Source organism: Felis catus, chromosome B1 (genome assembly GCF_018350175.1).
Source record: "Felis catus isolate Fca126 chromosome B1, F.catus_Fca126_mat1.0, whole genome shotgun sequence".
In the NCBI taxonomy this organism is placed as follows: domain Eukaryota; kingdom Metazoa; phylum Chordata; class Mammalia; order Carnivora; family Felidae; genus Felis; species Felis catus.
In genome coordinates, this window is record NC_058371.1 from 2318680 (window position 1) to 2333759 (window position 15080).

Below are 15080 nucleotides of genomic sequence, written 5' to 3' on the forward strand. Positions count from 1 at the left end.
GAGCATGAAACCCTGGCTCCCACCTGGTTCGTCTTCACTCCACGTTCCTTCCCGCTAACGCCAGGACTGGAAAGACACGGACCCTCCCGCAGACTCACTGCTATGGTTGTTACAGTGATAACTTACTTATCAGGGAGCGTGTGGATAATGTGGAACTCAAGGTAGAAAGCTGGGTGATGGTAGCCGGTGAGGGGGGGCAGTGATCTGGTAAAAGGAGGCTCCCCTGACTCCTCACTTCTTACAGGCTGAATCTGGGCTTTGGAGGGGGCAGCAGGGCGTGGGAGGGGAACCTCACGGGGCAGCTGGTGGGAGGCACAGCATCCCAGTGGTGAGCGCCGTCCCCTCCATGGTTGACCAGATGGCCGGACCTTCTCCATTGTGACCATACACTTGACACCCTTGGAAATATTTAAAAATAAAGGCTTGTTGATGTTTACCTTAGAGTACCCCTTGCGATCCATCAAAAAACTGGAAAGGTGCCCTAAGTACTCATTTTGTGGAAGTTAAACGTGAAAATGTTTTTTATTCTTCTTATTTAAAGGGAATGTCTTTGTCCCTTTATGTGAGTTGGCAATCTACAAACCTTATGTGCTTTTTCTGTAATCCTACACAGAGTTAAATCCCCAGTTCCTGATAAAAATCTCTATACCTAGAAACTTAGGTGAAAAACCCCATTTGAAACCATTAACCTTGCCTGAAATGGATATATTTAAGGAACAGCAGAACAGGTATCTTAGAAGAAAAGCTAATGTGTGTTGGCTAAAAATTGATTTCCAACACTTTTCGCTCTTTTTGCACGTTTTATGTCTGTAATAAAGTATGTGAGATAGAAAATATGCCTGAGAAATTTACATTCCTAAGGAATTAATTTTAATTCTTAGTATATCTGAGAAAAGGACAATTGTGTTGATTTTTTCCCCCTTGATTTTGGTTTCTTTTTAAAGTTCTTTCTTCCAAGGAATGAATGATTGTTTCCTTCTGATGAACAAAGCCACAAAGTTCTATTCACTGCCTGGGTCAATGAGATTTTTTCACACGAGGTGTTTACATAACATTCGAGTCTCTGCCTTTTTTGTATGTGGCCGATATTTTTTTTTTCTCAATAGTTCTGGAACTTTCAGCAAGTGGAGAGCAAAGCTGACTGAAGAAGGAGAGAGAGAGCAATGGAGATGGAGAGAGAGGGAGAGAGAGAGAACAGAAGGAGGAGGAAGGAGAGAGAGAGAGAGGGAGAGAGAGAGAAGGAGATGGAGAGAGGGAGAAAAGAGAAGGAGGAGAGAGGGAGGGAGGGAGTGAAAGAGAGATGAATGAATGAAGGAGAGCATTAAAGACGTGGCCACTCTGAATCCCTTGCAGAAACCGGAAGTACCGTGGCCCCAGTTTGTGGAAATGTCCAGCTGGAACAGCGTGGTGCAGACAGACTTCCAGAAGCCACAGAGGACAGATACACTCCCAGGAGACCTGAAGGACCCTAACAGAGTGCCTGAAGGCCAACATCTCTCAACCATAAGCCCCAATCCAACCATCAGCGGAACACATCTGTTAGAAGGTTTGCATGTTTCAAGGGCAAACATTCTTGGTAAATGGAGTTAAGAATTTAGAAGGGGGCTGGGTTGATGGATTTTGTCTGTCCTGTTCTAGCAGTGAGGGAACAGTGTCCCCTTACGCTAGGGAAAGGAGGGGGAAGAGAGAAGACATGAGCCTGGTGGCCCCCAGGTGAGACTCTTGTGTGCACAACTGGGTCTGTGAGCTCAGAGCAGTTGCCATGGGGCTCCGTGTCCCGTACCCTCAGTCTCAGGTGGCGTTCAGAACCAGGGAGCCGAGGAAGGTCCCTGAGGTCATGGATATCAGTAGAAGATAGAGGGGTTCTGAGGAAGAAAGTGAAGAATAGAAACACTAAAAGATAAGAAAAGAGATCTCACAAAATGTGGATTCAAAATGGAATCAGTGTGTCGAGGATAATGTAAAAGATACTATCTCTAGGGGCGTCCGGGGGGGGGGGGCTCAGTCACTTAAGTGTCCGACCCTCGATCTCAGCTCATGTCATGATCTCACGGTTTGTGGGATCGAGCCCTGAGTCAGGCTCTGCGCTGCGAGGGTGGAGATTGCTCTGGATTCTCTCTCTCCCTCACTGTCTGCCCCTCCCCTGCTCACTCTTTCTCTCTCTGTTGCAACAGAAATAAATAGTCATTTTAAAAAAAGGAAGGTACTTCTCTTGATCAGTTAAAAAATTAGTTTCACCAACAGACAAAACCTTCGCTCACGTTCAAGTCTAACATGTCAGCCGGATCCATTCCCGTAGGAGCACCAACCACCAGACGCTTTCTTTCTACCACACAAGAAATGGCTTTTTCACTCAACAAAACAATCTGGGACGGAGTTTCTACCATTAACTGCGTCATGCGACACTGTCATCGTTTCCACATCTTATCCCACCAAACCACTCAGGCTCCTCGAGGGCGCCGACTGTGGACTTGGTCCCTGTGCCCCTGGGTGTCCGCCCTCCCACCAACCCTGGAACGTGGGAAACCAGCCACACGCTCGGTCAGTGGGTCAACTTAAGTTGAAAACAAAGTAAGCTTAAAATCTCTTTAAAAGAAAAAGTTGAAAACGTTTTGAGGTTTGTCTCAAATGTGCAGATCGGAGGCCATCTCACGTCTGAGAACCTTCCTGTTCCGTCCTTTGTTTCCACCGGTTTAAGGCAAAGGATGTGGAGAGTCCCTGTCTCTTGCCTTGAATTTATCTATTTCATTTCTAATTAGAATATAGAGACTCACAAAGATTGACATTTCTCAGAAATTCAAAGTAAGAACGTGTTTCAGAGGTCGCCCGGGCTCACTCCCAGCTGGGTCCCTGGGTAACACTTGAATAATTTCTACAAAATATGAATCAACCCCAGCTATGGGCCTCTCTTCACACGCTTCTATGCGCCTCATTTGGCATTCAGGAAAATTTGAAATGATTAGAAAGTTCTTAGCCATCTTCAACCAGTTATTTCGAGCTTTTTAACTCTTCCGGCGACTCAGATACAGGCATGATCTTCAGGATTTTTACCGAAGGCATTTTCTTTTCTTTCTGGGTGATTTGGGCGAGAACCTTTCACTTCCAACTTCTCTATGCTGCACCCTCGGCGTTTGAAGGTGTCCAAACCTTCGTCAAGGCACGAAGCGCAGACTTACCACCTCGTGTGGAAACGCGGGAGATTCAACACAAGAGAACTGAGGTGTCCGAGATGCAAGGTGGCCTTCTCGTAGGAGCTGGACCTCCAGATGGGGTCGGAATGTTGGAGCTTCAGTACTCTTACTAGGCACGGAGACTGAAAAGAAGGATTTGATTTTAAATCCTGAATACCCTGGCTTCCAACAGCCTTCCTAGTCTCGATAAAGCAGGAGACAGAGATGGGCGTTGGAGTGTCTTTCTCGGCAGACCACAGGCTGTGTCTGAACAAATGCTCTGATTTCAGGTAAACAAATGGTTTAATGGGCTTTATCTTACTTTGTATCGCAAATAGAAAGAAATTCAGAGGGCAAAGAGGCACAAGACAGCCTGTTAAAGACACTGTGTAAATCAATACTCCCATGAGACACCACTGAGTGCTTTTGAATCAACAGCTAACGTGGACAGAAGGCCAAGGTAAGGAACACCTAGGGTTTTTTTCGTTTGTTTGTTTGTTTGTTTGTTTTTTGTTTTTTGAAGAGGGGCCTATAAATATGACAGCTTAATTTCACACAAAAAAAGAGGACCTATAAATGTGGCAGCTCAATTTTAAAAAGTTAATGTACTTCAAATCAAATTTACGTCAAAGGAAAGCTGGAAAAATATTCTAAAAAGAATATCTAATAGATAAACTCAAAGAATAGTGTTTCTCATTAGGTAGGGACTATTTTTCATGTTTCACATAGAATATCAAGCATTTAATGGTTTTTATGTCCTCTGTAAGAGCCACTCATTGAGCCATTGAGATAACCAATAGGCAATCTATTCCCTTCACTGTCTTCACTCCATAAAGTTGAACTTTCATGGGTTTGCTTAAATTAGTCTGGGGGAAAACCAGGGATGATCAGAAACTGGCAGGAGTGGAGATGTCACCTCACAGGTGCCCAGGTTTCGACCCTCTTGATGTTTCCATCTCAGTTCAAACCTGTATTTGTAAATTTTTACTCTAATTTGAAATGCATCAAAAGTTACAATAATAGTAAAACAAAGTCATATATTTAAAAAAAATGTTTTTAACGTTTATTCATTTTTGAGAGGCAGAGAGAGACAGAGCATGAGCGGGGAAGGGGCAGAGAGAGAGGGAGACACAGAATCCGTAACAGGCTCCAGGCTCCGAGCTGTCAGCCCAGAGCCCGACGCGGGGCTCGAACTCACGAGCTGTGAGATCATGACCTGAGCCGAAGTCGGATGCCCAACCGACTGAGCCACCCGGGCGCCCCCAGAAAATTCATATAATTTTAACCAGATTCATATTGACATATTTGCTTTCTCTCTTCCATCCTTTTCTCTCCTGCTCCTTATACACACACACACACACACACATGCACGTGCACACACACGCAAACACGCATGCACACACATATTCAGCACACATACATATATACGCATGAACACAATACACTCAACATATACGTGTGCATGTATACATACCTGTGCGCACATATACACACTCGTGTGCACGAACACACACGTGCACATGCAAGCACACCCGCATACACATAGGGACACACACATTTTCTGAACATCTTGAGAAAAAATCGGGAACGAGAAGTGCTTTGTCACTGACATTTTTCAGTGTGATTTTCCTAAGAACAAGGGCATGACTTTCTGTGACCAAAGCACCACCATCAGAATATGGGAAGTTACTTTGATATAATGCAGTTGACTGTTCCCTTTGATTCAATCATCTCAAAAATGGCGTTTGTGGCGATGACCCTGACCTTTACCTCCATGCTCCAGGCTCAGGGTCTAACTCCCTTTTAATTTAGGAAATGCCCTAAGCTTTTCTTGTCTTTGCCCTTCTTCATGATGATACTTTCAGGGGTATAGATCATTAATTTGCAAAATGTGCCACAATTTAGATTAGTCTGAAATTTCCTCAGGTATATATAGAGATGGTGAATTTTGGCAAGAAACCACCAACATGGCATTGAATACTTCTTCATGCAACCCGTAAGGAGGGACAGACACTGTGTCCTTTTGTCTCAGTACATGAGATAGTGACTTTGATATCTTACTGAGGTGGTAAAAATATAATGTAATAATTTACCCCTTTTGATTAATAAGTAATTTGTGGAAAGGTAATTTGAAATGATGTAAATATCCTGTTTGTCTTCAAATTTTTAGCTACTAATTTCAGACTTCACTGATGATCTTTTAAATCCATCATTCTCCCATATTTATTACATGATAATATCAGTATGGGATACTGGTTTTATATTTTATTCTGCCTCTATTTTGTATCTATCTTACTCAACAGGATAATCTTTTACTGTTATTATTTATTCAGTGTTCATATTTTCCCATATACGGCCACTGGGGACTGCTTCAGGCTAGTGCCCTGGTCTTTTTGACATGTCCCCAAGTTTACTGAAATTTTCCTCATTTTCTGGCGCAACAAGATGTCGAAAGCTCATATTCTTAATGTTTCCATTTCAAGAATGAACCATTTTCCAAGAAACTGACTCCCTTTAGTGGAAAAGGCAATTTATATGCCAAATCATGGGGTTAGAATGGCCGATGGCTGGTAAAATGTCACGGATTTCAGGCTGTCTCAATGGACAGAGATAGAGTGATATGCGCGTGCGATGTGTGTGTGCATTTTCCGTATCCATCTCTGCCTGTCTACATATCGATCCGTCATCAATACCTATCATCTATCTATTATCTATCTACCTATCTATCTATCTATTATCTGTCTGTCTATCCATCTGTCCATCTTTCATCTACCTATTATCATTATCTATCTAACTTACCAGTAACACTGGAGTATGTATGAATATCTCCCATTGTAATTTCCTTCCAGTCTCGAAGGGTAAATTTGAGGATTCTATTTTTCTATATCGATTCCCAGTCCCCCAGCAGGAAAAAAGAAAGGAAACAATACTACTGCCTCTTATTCTCTTCATTGAGAATACTGGAGATATCTTGTCTCAGTCCTAGAATACAAAAAGGTAGTTTTAGAATTACTAACCCATATTACAATGAAAGGCAAGATAATTCAAGTTCTTCTTAGAATAAGGTCAAGATTCAAGATTCTTTGTCTGGTTTTAGTGCTAGTGTGGTGCTGGCCTCATAAAGGGGTTGGGAGTATTTCCTCCTCTTTCATTTTATGGGGTTGTTTTTGTTTGTTTAGAATTGATATTATTTTCTCTTTTTAAAGGTATTTTAGACTTCAATAAAATCTTCAGGCCTGGAATTTTAATTGTTAATAGATTTTTTATTGCAAATTCTAGAATTGTAATGGACAGAGATCTTTTCAGGTTATCGATTTCCCTCGAGTGAATTTGGTGATGCAGGTCTATCAAGAAATTGGCCCATCTCACCTAAGGTGTGGAATTTATAGGCATAGTTAGTCCCATGCTATCACAAAGTAAAACTTTTTGGTTTTTCTTAGTATGGCTAAAAGTTTATCAGTTTTATTGCTCTTCTCAAATAACCGACCTTTTCATTGATTTTTCTGTCTTTTCATTTTTTCCTAAAATCATTGTTCCTTGCTGTAACCTTTATTTTCTTCCATCTACTTGTACGGGGTTTACGTTGCCCTTCTCTTTCTAGTTTCTTTAAGTTAACATTTAGATAAATGATTTGACAACCTTATTCTTTTTTTTTTTTTTAAATTTTTTTTTTCAACGTTTATTTATTTTTTTTGGGACAGAGAGAGACAGAGCGTGAACGGGGGAGGGGCAGAGAGAGAGGGAGACACAGAATCGGAAACAGGCTCCAGGCTCCGAGCCATCAGCCCAGAGCCCGACGCGGGGCTCGAACTCCCGGACCGCGAGATCGTGACCTGGCTGAAGTCGGACGCTTCACCGACTGCGCCACCCAGGCGCCCCCCTTATTCTTTTCTAATAAAGACACCGAATGCTGTCATTTCCCTACAGCCACTGGTTAGCCTGGGTCCTGCATGTTCTGACGTGATGATTTTTCATTTACATTCCACTCATGGTCATTTTTGTTACTGTGGAGACCTTCTCTCTGTCCCGTGAGTTATCTAAAATTGTCTACTTAATCCCCAAATATTTGGGGATTGTTCAGATGGTTTATGTCATTGATTGTTCCTTTAATACCATTATGGTTTGGGCATGTTTTGTATAATTTTTTTTCTTTCAAATCTAAGAGGTTTTCCTTATGGCCCCCAGTATGGCCAATCTTCTTAAGTCTTGTATGGAAATATTCTTGAAAAGAATGGTATATCCCACTGCCGAGTTGGGTGTTCTATCGATGGCAGTTGAAGACATCAGGCTGATGACACTGGGGACGTCTTCCTTGTCCTTGCCGATCTCACAGCTCATTGTCCTATGAGTCACAGACTGGAGGGTGCGGAAGTCCTGCCCTGAGTGTGGGCTTGTTCCCTCTCTCACTTCGTTCCATATCTGTGTCAGGTGTTCAGAAGCTCTGTTGCCGGGAGATTCAAGTTTAGGATTGTAATGTCCTTTTGGATAATTGACCCCGTTCGTATAATGCAATCCCAGCTTGTTTTTAGCCACGTTCCTTATTCTGACACCTGTTTTGTCTGATTATAATGTGATGACTCTAGCCTCCCTTGTCTCCTATCGCTTTATATCAAAGTTGGTTTCCTGCAGGCAGGGGAAAGTGTCTCTTTTGTATGCAATCTGACTCACTCTATTTTTTATCGGTGTGTTTACAGCATTCTCATGTAATGCGGTCACTCATATGTTTGGATTAAAATCTGTCCTCTCTTAGAGTGTTTTTGTTGTTGTCTATAATGGTTCTGTCTCTTCTCTACTTATCCTGCCCTCCTTTTCTGCCTCTTCTTTTAATTGTGCGTCCTTTTTGAATCCATTCTATCTCCTTGCCTCATCTATGGGGTACATCTCTTGTATTTATTTACTTTTTCAGGAGATCCCTTTGGGGTTACCACATACACCTCAAATGAATCAGAGTCTGCCTTTTACGGCCAGGACTTCACGATAATTTATGCTCAAATTTCCCATCACGTTGCTTGAACTATTTTCTCACAGTCCACTTTTGCATATGCTAGAAACACACAAGCTATTGCGACTATTTTTGTCTTGAATGAGTTATCTTTTAGAGCATTTCACACCAAGAAACATAACGTTTCATTATACTTTTATTTTTTTCCATTTCCAGGATTCTTCATTTCCCTGTGTAGATCCACATTTCAGTAGGAAACATTTTTCAAGTCTAAAGACTTTCCTTTAACATTTCTTATAGACTGGGTCTCCTGGAAATTAGTCCTCTCTCTCTTTTTCCCTTTTTTTTTTTTTTTTTGGTCTGTGAAAGACTTTAGTTCTCAATCATTTTCGAAAGACTTTTGCTGGGCATAGAATTAAGATTGACAGTTTTTATTCTTATAGTACGTTGAATATGCAGCTTAGTTATCTTCTGGCCTACAGGGGTTCTGATGTGAAATCTGCCACAATCCTTATCCATTTTTCCTCTAAAAAAATGAGGTATTTCTTTTTTTCCCCGGCTCCTTTCTAGATTTCCATGTCAGATAGTTGTGAAACGTGTGTCATATCTGAGCCGTTTCTGATGATTTCTCTGTTGGTTGGAAGTGGGTTGTTCATTCTTGCCTTTTATATGCCTCATCGATTATTTTGTCCCGAGCCATACATGTTGTGGAGGACAACAGTGACCACGGTGGATAGTTCCTGTCTGGAAGGGGCACTACTTTCCTGGATGAGGCCTTCAGTGTGGGATTTGCACTGATGTACTTGGGTGTGTGTCTGAGATTTTGTGGCTATGGTGACCCTTCATGCCCACAACTTCCAAATTCTTCTAGAGACGCCATGTTTCTGGGGTGAGAGGGGGCTGGCTTTTTTCAATTCTGAGCTTCCTGATGTGCTCAGCAAGGGCACCTTTACAAGCTCTGAGCCTTTCTTGTCCCTCCAGGGGTAGTAACTGTTACCACACATTATTTAAACCTGTGGCAGGACAGACGTGACCTAATGTAAGAGGCCTAATTCCTCAGGTTGAAAAGAAGAGACTGCCACCCTTCTTTTTTCATCGGATCCTTTGTTCTAGAAAACATAACCATAAGCATTTTCTCCTCTTTTTGAAATATATATGAGTCCTTTTATTTATTTTTTTAATGTTTATTTATTTTTGAGAGAGAGAGAGAGAGAGAGAGACAAAGCGTGAGTGGGAAAGGGGCAGAGAGAGGGGGGAATACAGAACCTGAAGCAGGCTCCAGGCTCTGAGCTGTCAGCACAGAGCCCGACGCGGGGCTCAGACTCACGAACAGTGAGATCATGACCTGAGCCGAAGTCGGACCCTTAACTGACTGAGCCACCCAGGCGCCCCTATATGAGTCCTTTTAAATGTTAGCTGGGACTTGTGTCAGTTTTGTGACCCAGGAATGCCTGGGCCAAGGACCTGAGGGCCGTGTCACTAAAATGCCAACACCAGGTGAGAGAGATCCCCTCTCTCTCCCATGTTCCGTAGGAAGGTGGGAGCCTAACCCAGGCGGGCGCCTTGCTCCAAGTTGCCAAACTCCATCCTGCCCAGAAGATGTGAAAACTGTGTTTCTCTCTGAACAAAGCCCTTTGGCAAACACAGCGGTCGCCCCAACTACCAGGGGAATTGAGTAGGAGCGCATTCCGACCCATGGTGCCTTCTCGTCCTGGTCCTTGAGGACTAGCTGCTGTTTATCATAATGATGTGGTGTGAAGCGTGGGGGTTCGGAGCTGACGGTGCAAATGGGTGGTTTTATTTATAAAGCACAGGGACAGGACTCATGGGCAGAAAAAGCTGCCCTGGGCTTATGACTGGTGACTGATTATTTACCTTCAGGTTGGGGAGGGGTCCGGGATTGTATTCCTGGCCGCACACGGGGGCGGAACCTGCAAATGCAGTATTGACTTTCATGACAAACAATAAACCTATTTTGTTTTGGCATTTAAAAAATGTGACAGAACCTTAGAATAGTAACAAGTCTGTTCACAGCCTGTATCGGAGAAAACAGGTGTAATTACTGTCAGCCTTAACGATGATTGTTTCTTCAAGATGGCTTTTTTTCTGTTCATCTATCAATATTAAACACCCCCTACAATTCATGGGATTTTTTTTTCCTTCTTAAATAGCATAAAAGTCTTAGTTTAACTCATTTTTAAATTTCCTGAATAGGTGATTGTCATTAGGAAATGTGAGGCTAATTATTTTTAGCTCTGCAGTTGCCTGTTTCCACCTTAACGCGGGTGTCTATTCGCCGCTTTCTTGCTGGTAAAAAAATTGAATGACATCTTAGAGGAAGAAAAGCGTGCTCTCCACTGGTATCAGCAGGCTGTCCGTCGCCAGTTCTAACTTCAGTAACTCCGTTGGAATTTATATTTATTTGCAAACATGTTTTTGGCTTCTGCCGATCAGATCTCCTTCCGTGTTGATATTACGACGTCCCTTTTACTGTTGTTTCAATGTCGTAAAGAATTCTATAGGGGCGCCTGGGTGGCTCAGTCGGCTAAGCGTCCGACTTCGGCTCAGGTCATGATCTCACGGTCCGTGAGTTCGAGCCCCGTGTCGGGCTCTGGGCTGATGGCTCGGAGCCTGGAGCCTGCTTCAGATTCTGTGTCTCCTTCTCTCTCTACCCCTCCCCCGTTCATGCTCTGTCTCTCTCTGTCTCAAAAATAAATAAACGTTAAAAAAAAATTAAAAAAAAAGAATTCTATAGTATTCAGTTTGGGAGGGTCTTTCTGATTTCCTGCTTGCTCTCATGCCCGGGCCCAGTTTCTTTATGGACTTCGTAAATAGGAATTGTGACAGTCTCGCAAGGCCGGGCTTGAGTGTGTTCTCTATCCCGAGAGCACTTGCCTTTGTGTCTGAGGATGCTACCAACCTGGACCCCTTGCAGTGAGGACTGCTTGGGGTTCCCAAACCACTTGGGACGCGCGTGTCCAGTCGCACTGGAGAGCAGGCCGCGATGATGCCATACGGGATGGTGGGCGGTCTGAACCACAGACCGAGAGAGAATGATTTCTTGTCATTTCTCGTGAGTCGGTTTGCTCTAGAATGTTCTCTCACGGAATGCACAGTCCTTCGATGGCCCTGGTTCTATTTTGGCATCTCAATTCTTCATTTCCCACCCTGTTATGGCCCAAAGCATCATAAGTCCTAAAACCAAGCTTCTGTTCCCCGAGTCGGGCTTGGCTTGACCACAGTCACGGCCTCCATATCAACCTGCCCGTCCAGGGTCTGCTAGGAGGTTCATCGTGTGGCCCTTACGGGTTTTCCTCACTTTTAATTTTTCCACCAAACCAACCATTTGTTTTGCCATGGTTATGCTGAAACCTGGGTTCCTGAAATTGATGAGCCCTTTATTGAGATATTTCCTATGTCTGTTCAAGTCTATCCCCCTCTAGCTGCCTCAGTTACAGGCACAGTTAACCTACGGGTGGGCCTCCTCTTTCCAAAGGCCTCTGCCCGTGGTGTCCTGGGTCCTCCCATATCAATAATCTCTGTCTTGCCTCAATTTTCCCCCCTCCCATTAAATGATTGCTCTTTCACCCTCCAGTACCCCTCTCTGATTGACTCTGTGTTACCCCTCCCCGAGGGACTCAACTTTTCTTGTGATTCGTCTCTAGTCTTGATGAATCCACTTCTAGATGATTCTCAACCTGTACTCAGTGACATCAACACGTGCGCTCAGCTGATCTGGTGTCAAAAGGTCGGTCCCATCTGACTTCATGTATCACATGTGGACACACTCATACTATATCTTACAATTTTCCCTTAAAATTTGCAAGTATTGATTCTACCTCTCCCTTCTTACTCTCAAAACTCTTTTCCAAAACTCTAGTCATCAAAAGTTGGGGGAATTGCAATATTTACGACTCAGCATTTCATTTAGCCCTGATGACCCCGATAAATTCATTTTCTGGAAAGAGTTTTCATTATTCCACTACCCTGACAAATTTGGCTTAAAGCCTTACTGTTCAGCCACGACCGAAGGTAAGCATTCCACTCTTGGGGTTTCATCTCCCACATCCTTTCCAATCTGTGTATGCAATTTTGCATCCAATTTCTTTCCAGAAGATTTTCTTTATACGAGGGTTAATTCCACTCTTGTTCTAAGAGCACAAGTTAACCCTTGCCCCTTTTTTCCCTTCATGGTTTTCCCTCAGGTAGAATCTCGTGACTTTTTGAAATTACACAGCCCTCAAACTGCACATTCAGTTGTACCCTTCCTGGAAAGACTTGTGTTTATTCTGATTCGCATGGAGCTATTTCTACCCTAAATACTTATGAGCCTTTATAAACTACATATTGTGTTTGAAATTATTTTCTTTGTATTAGTTCTTTTTCCCACAAAAACAAGTTTTTGAAGTCCCAGAAGACAATCTGTTCATGTAAATTGAATTACTGTACGTGAATTTTCTTCTATATACTAAGGAAATTGGGGGATACAATGATCGCAGATCTATTTGGTTAAGCGTCTGGCTTTGGCTCAGGGCATCATCTCGCAGTTAGTGAGAGACTGGAGCCTGCTTTGGATCCTGTGTCTCTCCCTCTCTCTGCCCCTCCTTTTTTCGCTCGCTCTCTCTCTCTCTCTCTCTCCCCAAAATAAACATTAAAAATTATAAAACAGAACTAAATACAAGGACATTTCCCTGTTAAAATTATAACAGGTCCGCATTGGTTTTACTTGAAAATTACGTATACGCATACATACACATATGTGGCACAAACACATTCATACGTACACACATGCATGCATATACACATAAACACATACGTGCTGGGGCTCCTGGGTAGCTCGGTTGGTTAAGCATTTGACTCTTGATCTCAGCTCAGGTCATTATCTCACAGTTCGTGAGTTTGTGAGTTTGAGCCCCGAGTGGGGCTCAGTGTTGACAGCATGGAGCCTGCTTGGGATTCTCTGTCCCTCTCTGCCCCTCCCCTGGTCATGTGCGTGCTCTCTCTCTCTCTATCCCTCTCTCTCTGTCTCTCTCAAAATAAATAAATTAACATGGAAAAATAAACACACATACGCTTACATACACACACTCATGTACACGCATATAGACATACACGCAAACACATATAAATAGTTTCTAACAATAGTAATTTCAAGCCATTCAGATCTTTCTTTTATTGAGAATAGGGACCGCAACGTGGTGAGGTTGTATTTTTCTTTCAGACTGTTGCTGAAGCAAAAATCCCTCTTCATCACATTTCCTACCAAGGCTGTGATTGTGGTTTCTTAACTTAGAGGATAAGCTTTATTTGCACTAATTATTTGTTCTATTTGTGCTTTCCTTAAAGTGGATGAAGGAATAGCATGTTTTCTCTAGAGACTACCAGTTCATCCTAGAAATGAAAATGTTAAAAAAAAGAAGCATTATTTCCATGGAATCCTGATTAAATGTTGAATTGCATTTTAAATGTTTGGCAAAAAGAATCCCTGAGCTTTTGTGTCATATCTGTTGAAGAACTGTCGTCTGGGGGCTTCTAGGAGGAGTAGAATCCTGAGAACCTCTGCCCCCTGCCCCTCAGCGTCTGAGGCACCGAGGACAACACCGGAAGGAATGGGTTTTCCTCACATGGAGAAGAGTCACAGCAAACTCCAGCGGGCCTCGGGCCCCCTAAAGTCCCTCCAGCAACGACACAAGGTCATCAGCCCACATCCACGCATCCTGCGCCTCAGATTGAAGGGTCCTCCCACGGGGGCGGACGTAGCTGTGGGCTGGCCAGATGCTACCTAACACCGTGCTATGGGGTAGATGAAAATATTCGCAAGCCGTGGATGGCGTAAACATCTAAAGTTCAGCGTGTGGTAAGAACCCTTGCAAGCCAACGGTAAAAAGACAAATGAAACCATGCTCCCCATCACTCGTCATTAGCAAAGTGGAAATCAAAATCACAATAAGATCCCACTTCACATGCACTAGGACGGCTGTATTAAAAAAGACAGGAAATAACAAAAGCGTTGGCAAGGTTGCGGAGACGTTTTACCCCCGTGCATTCCCAGTGGGGACATAAAATGGTTCAGCCACTGGTGAAAACAGTTTGGGGTTCCTCACCACGTGACACATAGGGTTACCACATGACATAGCCAGTCCTGTCCCAGCTATGTGTCCAAGGGAATGGAAAACATACGTGCACACAAAAACTTGTACCTGAATGTTCATGGAAGCATTATCCAGAGTATCCAAAGAGCAGGGGAAAATCTGAATGCCTAGCAACTGATAAATGGGTAAGCAAAATGTGGTCTGTCCATACAATGGCGTTGGACTCAGCCCAAACAAGGAAGGAGCTGGGAGACTGCTGCAACATGATGTACCTCAGAAACCCTATGCGGAGTGAAAAAAACCCCCCAAAAACCCACCACACGAAAGGTCACATATTGTAGGATTGCATTTGTATGAGACGCCCAGAAAGAACCGACCTGTGGAGACAGAAGGTGGATGAGTGATTGCCAAGGATGGAGAGAGGGGTAATGGAATAACTGACACCTGACAGGTGTGGACTCACTTTTTGTGGTGGGAAATTCTGGGTGTAGACAATGGCGAGGGTGCACGGTGCTGTGGGCGCTAAAAACCCCTGAATGACGAACTGTGTCTATGTGTAGATGTGGTTACGTGAATTATTTATAAAAGAAAAAAATAGCAAAAATAAAAGAAAGCAGGTAAGACAGGTATGAGATACTCTATTGAAGCTCCTACAAAGTTTTCCTAAAAAGAAATATCAAGGTTTTACTCTACAAACTCCATGGTGGATATTTGTGCTTTGTGCTGAGAATTTAAATGTTCTTTTTAAATTTAAAAAGAGTTTAAATTTAATCACATTGTTAGACATAAAACGAAAATAAATACGTATTTTCCCATAGATGTGTCCTTGCAAAAATAAACAAAACGTAATTTAAATCTTGGGATTAGTTTTTCTGT